The sequence below is a fragment of the Orbicella faveolata genome, unplaced genomic scaffold (assembly GCF_042242905.1).
Source record: "Orbicella faveolata isolate gen_17 unplaced genomic scaffold, um_ofav_v1 contig_34, whole genome shotgun sequence".
NCBI lineage: Eukaryota > Metazoa > Cnidaria > Anthozoa > Scleractinia > Merulinidae > Orbicella > Orbicella faveolata.
Genome location: NW_028301563.1, coordinates 11,117,179 through 11,130,157, shown reverse-complemented (window position 1 = coordinate 11,130,157; position 12,979 = coordinate 11,117,179). Strand labels below are relative to the sequence as shown.

The 12,979-nt window shown below is 41.4% G+C and overlaps 2 pseudogenes; one reads left to right on the top strand and one right to left on the bottom strand.

Moving 5' to 3' along the window:
* Positions 1-231: 231 nt before the first annotated feature.
* Positions 232-3,801, top strand: LOC110050156 (steroid 17-alpha-hydroxylase/17,20 lyase pseudogene; annotated as a pseudogene).
* A 5,051-nt stretch (positions 3,802-8,852) lies between these two features.
* On the bottom strand, positions 8,853-11,425 carry LOC110050131 (steroid 17-alpha-hydroxylase/17,20 lyase pseudogene; annotated as a pseudogene).
* Positions 11,426-12,979: the final 1,554 nt, after the last annotated feature.

The following is a 12,979-nucleotide window of genomic DNA, read 5'->3' as shown; positions in this document are numbered from 1 at the left end:
ATTCGCTTTTCAGTTTCCTTGAATGTCACGGTTATCACTTCACGCTGTCCACTACTAGCCTCTGTGTGTGTGTGACACTGAGACAGTCTGGATTTAAAAATAACACGTCCAACTGCACCGTAGGCTATCAGTTACTATTAAAATTGAGATTATTGCGTTTTAATTATATCCGAATATGATCATCAAAAAGCATATCAAATGAGTTCAATTGAAAAGTAAGTCTTGAAATATCAACAACTCGATTTCTATACCTTGCAATACACGTAACTAAAGTGTTTGGAAAGAAATCTTTCACAACCTGGCTAAAACTACCGTGCCATAATCTCGAGTTAGATATCAGCAACAATTCCAGACTAATTCCACAGGACTGTGAAAACATTGCTATGTCAACAAAACGAAAATCGATTACTTATGCAACAGATTTAATTACTGCAAACAATAGCCATGACCAAGCTCAGTGCAAAACGGTCTCAAGCGCGAACTCGCTACAACCATGATTGAAGAATTAGCATGGATCATTTTGACGGTTATTCTGGTGACACTGGTCATCAATCACTTCACTGCAAACAGAAATCTACCTCCAGGGCCGTTTCCTTTCCCAATCATTGGAAATGCGCATAAATTGGCTGCCGATTCACGCCATGTTGACCTCATGAAATTAGAAAAACAATATGGCAAAGTGTTTCGTCTGTATCTTGGCAGTAAGCTCGTGGTAGTAGTTAGTGGTGGAAACGCTCTCAAGGAGGTCCTCGTTACAAAATCTGCCGAGTTTGCCGGACGTCCGAGTTTCTACACCGCCCAAGTTTACTCAGAGGGAAAGGCAATCGGACTAGCAGATTATTCTCCGGAGTGGAAGCTTCATCGCAAGGTTGCTCTCTCTGCGCTCAAGACATACAGTAACGTCAAGCTTAAGCGAGGAACTGTCATTAATGATGAATTTGACCTGCTCTTGAAGCGAGTCCGCTCCAGAAATGGACAACCACACGACATCACTAAAGAGATTCGACTGGCCGTGATGAATGTGATTTGTGCTTTGGTGTTTGGCTCGAGATACGAGCTGGATGATCCCGAGTTTACGAAGTTTATGGAAATCACCAACACAGTAGCGAGTGTGATCGCGGCGGGAAGTGTTGTGGACGTGTTTCCATGGCTTTGGTTTATTCCCTTCAAGTCTATTGAGAAGCTAAAAAAGAAATGCCGAGAACGAGACGAGCTGGTTGGCAGAATTTGTCGAGAACATGTGAAGGCGAATAGAATTGATAATCCTCAAGATCTGACAGACGCGCTGTTGAAGGCAAAGAAAGAAGCCGAGGATGAGGATTCATCTGTCAGGGAGTTCCTAACAGACGAGAATCTCATCATGACCATGGCTGAGGTCTTTATGGCCGGATTGGAAACCACTGCCAGCACCCTGTGTTGGGCATTATTGTACCTGATTCACAACCCAGAAGTCCAGCAGATATTGCATCAAGAGTTGGATCAAGTCATCGGTCCAGACCGGTTACCGGAATTGGAGGACAAGAAGAATCTGCCGTATTTGGAAGCCACCATAACTGAGACTCTTCGCCTCTCATCTCTTCTCTCTCTGTCAGTTCCTCATAAAACGACAGTGGACACCACTCTGCAGGGATACAGTATTCCTAAGGACACCACAGTCTTAACCAATCTATGGTCCCTCCACCACGACCCAGAGATTTGGGATAACCCGGACGCCTTCAGACCTGAAAGATTTCTGGACGAGGAAGGTAATTTTGTGCCTCCAAAAGCTGACCGTTTCCTTCCGTTCTCGGCTGGACGTCGAGTTTGCTTGGGGGAGTCTTTGGCACGGCTTGAGCTCTTCCTGGTGTTGGCACGCTTGCTTCACAGCTTCAAGCTCGAGAATCCACCAGGCTGTGATCTTCCAACTTTGAAACCCATCAATGGAATTGTTTTGATGCCCGAGCCGTTCAGCCTCTGTGCCCTGAAGAGAGATGCTATTTAACATTCCCTATCATGTGACTTTCTCTATCGTGTGACTTGCCCTATTATGTAGAGTCAGACTACGCCAGATTAATTTAGTTCATATCTCGTTCTAACTGAATTTAAACTATTCTTATTAGGGTTGCAAGTATTATTTGGTTATTTTCCTCCTTTGGCTAAATCCTGTTGTGTGGGAGTGGTAAAGTCCTACTGTAGTTGCCTTAGGTAAATCCTGTATTTGTAGGTAACAAATCCACTACCTTTAAGGGTTATTCCTATAATTTCCTCGAATCCGTAATAAATTTACAATCATTTGCTCAGCAAATTCTGATTTTGATTCAGCCAGTAGATCTTAGCAGCAGCAAAAGCAAGATCTCGAGTTAAGTATTGGTTTAGTTCTCAATCCCCCTCGCGGTTGCCGTTTCCGTTTGTTTGGTCGTTCATTGTGAATTAACTTGAAACTCTTATACTCATGTCTGTCGTCATGCTTAGCCGCGGAAATATAAGAAATATGTGTGAACAGATAAAACTGATCACGTAGGGGCCAAACCACCCCCCAAATGTTTCGTCAGTTCTTGGGTATTTCACATTATTTCGCATTACTTAAAAAGTATTGACTCTTTCTACACCAAACTTGGCAGATGAGCAGGAGACCTATTGCCAATTATATTTACGTGAAAAATGTCAGTATATGTCAAACTTGTGACGTCACAGTGATGACGTCATGTTTGTTGCCACTTTGGAAGTTTTTAGTATGCATATTTTTTACAATGTGTTCGAAAGAGCACATCAAGGGGAGTTGAAACCTGAAAAAATTTTGTCCATATCATAAAAACTAAATGAAATATGGCATTTTTAAATATGAAAAATAACTCTGCAAAATATGGGGTCCCCCCTTGTGAAAAATCTCCAAATTGGAGCCATAATTTTGTTCCAGCAAATGAAGCTATGTTGCACATGGGATGTGCCAGATGACTAAAGCAAAAATAAAGAAGAAAATGGGAATAAAAAATTATCCCTCTAGTGTTATTGCGTTAAAATTAGTTTTGTTACGTCATAACCTGTGACGTCATCCGTTTTTTACTGTTAATACCATCCTAACAAAGTCGAAAATCAAATTTCTAAAACCATACGATTTTTGACAACATCAAGCTTTCTATTTTTCTAGATTATTAGCCTTCCTAGAATAAAACTGAAAAAAATAAACCAGAGACTGACTTAAGAAGGCCAGTATGGTTAAGCAAATTCCGGGGGGGACAACAAAAAAATATTTAACTTACCATATCTCGAAAAATAATCATCATAGCAAAAAACGGTTTCCGGCATTTTACTCCTCAAGTCAAGGCCTTTCCAATGACATAATCGTTTTATCAGATTTTGCAAAAAATTATAGCACGTTTTGGTGACGTCATCAATTATGACGTCATAATCTGACATTTTGTCACAACTTCCAAATTAAAATAAACTGGAGAACAAAGAAAGCTCATCTGCCAAACCTGGTTCAGAAATATATAAACCAAGCAAATATAGCCTTCATGAAACATTAGGGGGATGGTTTGGCCCGTACGTGGATGTAGGTTTTGCATCATGGTTTGCTTCAGCACGAAATAATATTTGTTTCCCCCGTTTTCTGCTTCTGGTTTTTATTTTTAGATGATTAGCTGTGTTGCTCAGAACCAGGGCCGGCTTGCTCGGAAGCGCTAACCGAGGATTAAAGGTTAACCGAAGTATAAATTTTTCTTGTATGCAAATGTTTTTCACTGCTTTTGTTTTGTGTAGTTTTAGTTTATTCAAACTCAAAACAGTAGGCCAAACAAGATAAACAGAAAACCTCACTGCAAAGTTGCAAAACTCAAATCAATATTCTCGCTTATCCTGGGTTAGCTTAACCTGGCTTTAAGCAACCCGGCCCTGGGGCCGGGCGGGGGGGTATTCCCTTATGTGGGCTATATAGGTATGTTTAGCCCCAAAGGGTAGGGTTTTAGGCTGCGTTTTGGTCATAAATAGGGTATCGATTTTGGCCATTTTGGTCATAAATAGGGTATAGTTTTTGGACTCTATAGCTAGTCTTGAACTTGCATGGTATGTTTCTTAGCAGAAGCTTCTTTTTCAGGTCATAAATAAGGTAGGGAAAAAGGAAGATTTTGTTCATAAATAGGGTAAGGGTTTTGGGAAGCGGGCTGCACACCCACACACCCGGGCCCTGGGGAGTTTGAGAATAAAGGGAGCTCGCGCATATCATGTAATGGTCTGACTCGAAACATCAGGCCAGGCAGATTGAGAGTCTCGCACGAATTTAAGATTATGCGTAAACGCCATCTTAAAAAAAGTTACCTATATACGTTACTTTTAATTTAATATTATATCAGGAGCCATAATCGGGGACGGAGACCGTAAGCGCGCGCCATTTCTAGTGTTGGGGTTGTCCCCATGATATGGGACAATAATTCTATTTTTAGAACAAATTGCGCCATCGCCTGCGGCACACGCGCGTACATGCTGCGAGGTTTTTTGCGGATGTCGCGCAGGGGAAATGGCGTCCGAAATTCCCGAAATTCTTCATGTTTTTGGCCCAGAACTCAACGCTGTTGGAATTTGGTCAATTAAGTATTTTCGTCGTAAGCTGCTCCAGTTTGAGTAAAGTAAGACAGTGTCGAATTTAGGTATGTTCCGCTTTAAGCTTAGATATATATCGCTGACCAAGTTGTGTTCCGACGGATGCTTCTTTTACATGAGCTGTACATTACTCCACTTTAAATTTCACATATGTTGAAGATTGACATCTTTTCCATTACACAGCAAAAAACTAGCTGGATATATTTAGATATAGCAGAGCTTCACGACTTCATAGTTTCCTAGCTCCTCTTGCCACTCGCTTGCGAGGAATTTGCCAGTCTATCGCGACCGAAAAGTAAAACAAAATTTGCTAGTTTGAGTTTCGCCTGAATTGTAAGCAACGCTTGATGTTTCATCAAGGCCCAATAACTTTACGTCCGTAGATACTGCTCAGTTTTATTCGTGTAAAATCCAGTAAATTCTCTGTTGTCGATGAACGAGAGCGCCCGCCGATGTGTGTTTTGTACAGTCAGTAAACATGACAAATTGTACTTCCGCCGCACTTTCGTGTGAAAGCGTACATCGAACTCAAACAATAACTCTGTAGTTTTTAAATATGTTTAAGATTGATAAGTGTTTGAGAACATATTAAAAGCTAAGCTGAAAATATGCGAATAAGGCAGAAATAATCAGCAAAGTATGAGATGTACGATGACGCTTTCTTTAATCAACTTCGAATAACGATTTCGATTTTGTTGATCGAGTTATCAAAACTCCTTGTCTATTTTCATTTTCGCAGTGTAAAACTTCACTATGCTTATGTTGAAGAAACACACATGATGTTAATAGCCTTTTTTGCGTTCGTGAAATTTGTTGCAACATCTCAGCACAAAAGATAACGAAAGAAATCTTTGTCAAGATTTGTTGGCAATTGAAAACACCGACTCGAACTTGAAAGTGCACGAGCTGCACTATGCAAATGAGCTTATTGTACGCGTCAGACTTTCCTTTCAAAAACTTTTGCAAACACACCAAACAAGCAGAAACAATAAGAAACCATCGAAACAGGTTTTGGTTATGATTCACCATTGTCTCAGAAACTCACAAATTAACTCGATACCAGAGTAGAGAGTTTCTTGCTATATTCTTAAGTCAGAACAAACGAAAAAACATACGCATAAGCTTTCAACTAGCGCGAGCAGATCTTATTATCCATTCCCAGCGGGAGATTGAAGTCTTGTTTTCGACCCTGAAAAGCCCACCTTTTCCGTTAACTCAGAGCGTAAAACTACATATAAGCGCCCTGGTTCGTATTCCCTGCCTTATTCCCTACCTACGCTGTGAAAAATACGCAAGATAATCCCCAAAGGTCTTTCAACTCCCACCATTTGATCACGCAACGTGACAACATCCACGCAAGAGCCCTCGACATGTGCGTAGATCCGCGCGGATATATGACGTCAGGATGGCGCAATTTGTTCTAAAAATAGAAAAATCGTCCCATATCATAGGTGCGCGCGGATCCCAAGACTTACGGTCTCCGTCCCCGATTATGGCTCCTGATTATATCTATTACTTTAAGGCTATTTGTATTTTGTCAAATTTATGTTATATCAGGGCTCCATCTAAACAAGCTGTGCTAAATTGGATACCCCCTGAATAAACATTGATTAAAATTTAAATTAACATTAAATTAGAATTAGTTTGTTTTTTTGTATGACTAAAAGAATAATTTCATTTTGATTGGCTGGGAGCAAGCAAATTTATCGTTAATTTTTAATTTGCACTGCACTGTGAATTAAATTGCACGCGTTGTTAATTTTCTCAGCCACATAAAGAGTAATCGTATGAAAGCTCGAACAATTAAGGCCTAGTTTTCACTACGACATAAGCACAACAGTATTAAGGACGCCCATAGCACAAGCATAAATACAAGCACACGGTAGCGAGGACGCACACAACACAGGCAAAATAAAACCATTTAGTGACAAGCTGGAAATAGTTTCTCTCAAAGTCTCTTAACTGATTTCCACACTTATAAAAAAAATTGAGAACTTTGTAGTGTATCACTGATTACATAGCGGTGTTTACAGGTACGTTCCCTTGTTTTCTTTACGTGGCTCTTGAAATTTTGTAGAGTTTTGGACAAAGATCGTTGACGTAAGCTAGTTAGAATCTAAGCCTCCTACGCCGAAGCCCGTTGGGCTCTTCAAGCAATCTTCCTTCCCCCTAGGAACGTGGGAGACGAAGATTGCGCAACGAACCCAACGAGCGTCCACTTTGTAGGTTAGGTGAGGTTAATTTAGTGGCGGATCGACGTGAGCTCGGGCTCTTTGTGCATCCCTGTTTTCTTTGCAAAAGAACGTGACGATTCTTATCTTTGATTACTATTTTATGTTTCAATGGACCCGCTGAAAATGTATCTGAGTCAACTATCGGTGAGGTGACTTTCGGGGCCATTTACCCACTGCTTCCCTCCAAGGTACGGGATTGCACTACAAAGCACTTCTAAACTCATTTGAATCTCATACTTAATAAGAATAGATCACATTTGTCTCATGCTTCGTTCTTTAAAACATTGAATCGTTATTCCACATTGAATCATCGTTCCAAGAATTCAAATAAAATTTGTTAATGATCTATAGTCAAAAGATGCGATGTTAGCACCTTTTTCCATCTGCTTTAGATTGTCAGAAACGCGATGAAACTAGTCAGTCGATACCAATCAGTACTAATAAGGTCATCAATTGCCATTGGAAATCGATGACAATCGGTCTGAAGGTCACAGAATATTCCTCTTCATCGATTGCCATCGATTATCAATATCAATCGATTGGACACCCCGGGTAACCAATCAAAGAATAGACAAACAGGAAGGAGTAACACAAGGCCAATTTAGAGCTATAGTCGAATTTAAATGTTGCTCTGTTATTGCTCATATCAACTGGTTAAATCGGCTAAACGTATAGTATTTGCTGGGAAAATGGTTGCCAATTTGTTACAAAATAAGTGAATTTGTTGGCTGTAAAATTTTTAGAACCAATATGCTGCTCATTTCTAACATGGTCTGGTCACGTATCTTTTGCAGGCCAGTTTTTGTCCCGGGGTATCCAATCTATGAAATCGATAATCTAGAGCAATCAATACCATTCGACATCAATTAATTGATTGATATCAGTTGATAATCAATGGCGAAGATTCGTGTGGTTATCGATTGGTATCGATTTTCGTGCGGACATGGGCCAATACTACAGACTTGAAAAAACGGAAAGTGGTTGCATCGTGCCTTCACAGAAAAATTCTGGTAACAGAAGTTGTACTTTTGCAAACAATGAAATTGCCGACAACAGCAGCATGAGTTGTTGCAAAATAATGAATAAAGCAGCAATACCTAACCTGATAATAACGAACCTAACCGTCCTTAAAACAAAGATCACATATATACAAACTAAAAACTCTATGAAGGCGCCAATTGTGTCTAAAAGATATAAAACATGCTGAGCTGTCCACGATGGCTAACAACTCTAAACGTGTTTCCACTTTCTCTCCTCTTCTTGTTAGCAATAAACACTTCATCGACGTTCACCTCAAAACGGTAAGGATGATAGCCTTTGACGATGTACCTTATATTCAGTAAAGCCTCTTCCCGGATTTCTTGCGTAGACATAATGACACGGAAAGGCAATGACGGGCAAGTGGATAATTCGAGTCCACGTGCAACAGGGTGTATTCTTTGCTTTGAGAAGACTGGATCGGAATTTCGTCCCCAGGGCTTCCTAATCGGACAGGTAGCGTGCGTGACGTCTGTTTGAGGTTGCTGTGCCAATCGATAGCAATCGATGAACGGTTTTTGTGTGGTTATCGATTGGTCATCGATTGACCGATACCAATCGATACCAATGAACTAATTTTATGGATTGATCGATTGGTTTTCCGATCGTCGATTTCCATCGATTGGATATCCCGGGTTTTTGTCTGTCCGCAGCTTCATCACGACAACGACATGATATTCTGGGTTTTTGCCTATTGTTCGTTGTCATGCGTTTTGCATGTCACATTGGCCAATCCGCAACCATTTTTGAGTTTCATCTGAAGTCATTACCATGTGTATTTAGTAGACGATCGGTCAACCAGTCGGTTGCTTTACTTTACTTTTTGCTGCTACACTGTGCTGACGAGACCCAACCAGGTCGAAACAGCTGTCCACGGTTGCAATTCTTGGCTTTCAGTGTCGTTTTCCCGTTAAGCTTTCTACGTAGTAATCAGCCTTGCTTCATTGTTATGTTTCTATTTTTGGCTGATGAGATCTTTTACAGATCCTATCTAAACCGGCAGCATTTTCGTTTGCGGTCTCTTGCATCATTTTATTTACAGATTTACCCAAGGGAACTACAGTACGAATTACCACTCGCATACAACAGGATTTAGCTAAGAGAAGAAAATAACCAAAAACATAATATCAATAGAAATAGTTTGAATTGAGTTAGAACTTAAGAGTTCTGTAGCGGGATACAACTGTACGTGACCAAAATTAACTCGAAATGCTCATGAACTAAATTAACTTAGTGTCCCGGGGGTACTCCAAGAAAAATTGGGCGGGGGTGTGCGGCCCTCCTCCCAAAACCTTTACCCTATTTATGACCAAAATCTGCGATTTTCCCTACCCTATTTATCACCTGACCAAAACTTCTGCACCCCATTTATGACCTGATCCTAAATCAATACCCTGTTTCAGACCTGCCGTATACTTAGTTCCCTAGTTCAGATCGATGTTAAAGGCATCGTGAAGGGCTTTTGTTGATGGTCTTATCGATAATGATAAAAAAGTAGCTTCTTCTAAAAAAAAGTAGTCTCCTTCGCAGCCGTTATTAGGTTCATCACGTAACGCGTTGCGTGACGCAGAAGCGTTGCGTGACGACCCTAATAACGGCTACGAAGGGGACTACTAGAAAAGATATCCAATTCAAGACTAGAGTGCAAAACTCATACCCTACATCTGACCAAAATAGCTAACATCGATACCCCAATTATGACCAAAATTGCTGAAAAACCATACCCTTTGCAGCCACAGATACCTATATAGCCCATATAAGGGAGCATCCCCCTCGGGCTCGGTGTAGTCTGACTCTATACGATAGGAAAAAACAAATAAGATAATGTTGATACGGAATGTTAAACGGCATGTCTGTTGAGGGCACAGACGCTGAACGACTGAGGCATCGAAACAATTCCATTGATGGGTTTCAAAGTTGGAAGATCGCAGCCTGGTGGATTCTCGAACTTGAAGCTGTGCAGCAAGCGTGCCAACACCAGGAAGAGCTCAAGCCGTGCCAAAGACTCCCCCAAGCAAACTCGACGTCCAGCCGAGAACGGAAGGAAACGGTCAGCTTTTGGAGGCACAAAATTACCTTCCTCGTCCAGGAATCTTTCAGGCCTGAAGGCGTCCGGGTCATCCCAAATCTCTGGGTCGTGGTGGAGGGACCATAGATTCATTAGGATTGTGGTGCCCTTAGGAATAGCATATCCCTGCAGAGTGGTGTCCACGGTCGTTTTATGAGGAACCGACAGAGGGACAAGAGACGAGAGACGAAGGGTCTCAGTTATGGTGGCTTCCAAATATGGCAGATTCTTCTTATCCTCCAATTCTGGCAACCGTTCTGGACCAGTGACTTGATCTAACTCTTGATGCAACATCTGCTGGACTTCTGGGTTGTGAATCAGGTACAATAATGCCCAACACAGGGTGCTGGCAGTGGTTTCCAATCCGGCCATAAAAACCTCAGCCATGGTCATGATGAGATTCTCGTCTGTCAGGAACTCCCTGACAGATGAATCCTCATCCTCGGCTTCTTTCTTTGCCTTCAACAGCGCGTCTGTCAGATCTTGAGGATTATCAATTCTATTCGCCTTCACGTGTTCTCGATAAATTCTACCAACCAGCTCGTCTCGTTCTTGGCATGTCTCTTTTAGGGTCTTGATAGACTTGAATGGAATAAAACTCAGCCAGGGGAACAGGTCCACTACGCTTCCTCCCGCAACCACACTCGCGGCTGTGAGAGTAATTTGCAAGAACTTCGTGAACTCTGGGTCATCCAGTTCGTATCTCGAGCCAAACACCAAAGCACAAATCACATTCATCACGGCCAGACGAATCTCTTTAGTAATATCGTATGGTTGTCCATTTCTGGAGCGGACTCGCTTCAAGAGCAGGTCAAATTCATCATTAATGACAGTTCCTCGCTTAAGCTTGCCGTTGCTGTATGCTTTGAGCGCAGAGGAAGCAACCTTGCGGCGAAGCCTCCACTCCGGAGAATAATCCGCTAAAATGATTGCCCTTCCTTTTGAGAAAATGTGCGTAGTGTAGAGACTCGGACGTCCAGCGAACTCGGCAGATTTTGTAACGAGGACCTCCTTAAGAGCATTTCCACCACTGACGAATACCACGAGCTGGCTGCCGAGGTATAACCGAAACACTTTGCCATATTGTTTTTCTAATTCCACAAGATCAAGATGGCGTGAATCGCCGACCAATTTGTGCGCGTTTCCAATAATCGGTAAAGGAAACGGCCCTGGAGGTAGATTTCTGTTTGCAGCGAAGTGATTCATGACCAGTGTTACAAGAATAACCGCCAAAATGAGCCATGCCAATTCTTCAAACATGATTGAGCTTGATACTTTTACAGCGACCTTCAAATGGAACAGCTTCGGAAATGAAATCCCAGCCTTTGAATAACTGAGTTTCCTTTTGTTGACTTGGAAGTGTGTGATCTCTCGTCTCAATTTTTTGATGTTGTCTATGCGTACAACTAAAGCCTTGTGGGAATTGTGTCTTATTTCAATAGCGCAAGGACGAATCACAATTTCTCCACATCATACATAATCGATATCTTTAGACCGGAAAACCGATCGAAAAGACCCAATCTTATGCTAATTATCGTGTAAAACTGAATAAACCTTATATGGTCAAATGTAATTAAAACGCACTATTTAAAAGTCGGTCGGTTATTGAAAAACGTGAAACGATGAAATGTTTATAAACTGAGAAACGAAATTCAATTATGAGCCGATTTCTCTTTAGTAAGGTCTCTTTTCGTATTAAAATTAATTGAGAGAAAATTAAATTGAACATCCACAGGGGTGACAAAAAGGGCAATTGAATACAATTGTTTTGATGACTGTACAGTGACTTTGGTTTTCACGGACGGAATTAGCTCGAAGCGTACGGATAAAATACTGCCCAACTGATTTGATCGGGTGGCGATCAGTGGAGGAAAAAGAAAATCAGATTCTACAGTGAGTAGGAAGTTTTCGTAAACTACTAAAGCAAGATTGATTAACACTACCTCGCCGCATTATTGACTTGTCGATATTATTTGCTGTATCAAGCACGCAAGTCGTTTACCATTCAAATGTAGATTTGAACAGTTGTATGTACATGTCAACTCCAACTGGGAATACAAAATCTGCATATGGTAAAGGTAAAGTATGCATACGAGCCAAGGGCTCATCAGGCCGTAGTTTATCCCGATTCCAGTAGCATGAAGCGACTAGGAGTATTTCCTCTCCGCCTGGGTGGGATGCTAGTCCATCGCAGAGTTACCCTGCATGTAGCAAGACAGGGTTATCTGCATATAACAAGACACAATGAATTCTCGTTTGCCAGTTGTATGTTGTATTCAGTCTGTCAGAGTTCCAGTAATTTTTATTCTTAACTCCCTTTACTAAGCGGATAAGTCCATAGACTTTTTATTTTCCTACCGCGCTAAAATGGTCATTCCTTCTAAAAAAATAAACAGTTTAAAAAGCCTGTATAAAACAGACAGTTGCAACTTAGATTTTACCATGCAAACATGCCTAATACTGGAAAAACTACAATGGCCGAACTACATTGCAGGAGTATTCTCACATTTTATGGCCGAAAGAAAAACTTTTGGCTGGCTAAGACTTGCTTCTGAGAAAGAAGCACTCAAACTGAACCGGATCGCTTACCAAGTCAGCCTCCTGCGCAGAATTTCAAATGCTCACCACGAACTTTACCCCTCCCCTCTCCTCCCCTCCCCTCCTCTCCGTTCCCCTTGCCTGACAAACCTAAATCTGTCTATATGGCACGATGACAAGTTGTCACGAAGCGTTGTGGACGCTTGTACTACAAGAACATAGGTTGCCTTGGCATTTCCGAACTGCATTGTCTCGTGTTTCTGACAGTGGGTAGTTTTGTTTGTGTAGAAATGTTCTCTCTGGGTTTCGTCACGTCAACCTCACGATACATTTAATTTGTAACGCTATACATAAGATTCGCTAAAAAAAGTATCGCACATTCGAATAATTTTCAGTCTTTCTCTGAATCATACAAGGAAGAAGATAACTGAGACTTATGTTACCTATAACACTGTTCTTTATCTAAGGCCCGCTCCACGGAAACCGGATAAGCTCCGGCCTGATGGTCACTTGGCTCGTATGGAGA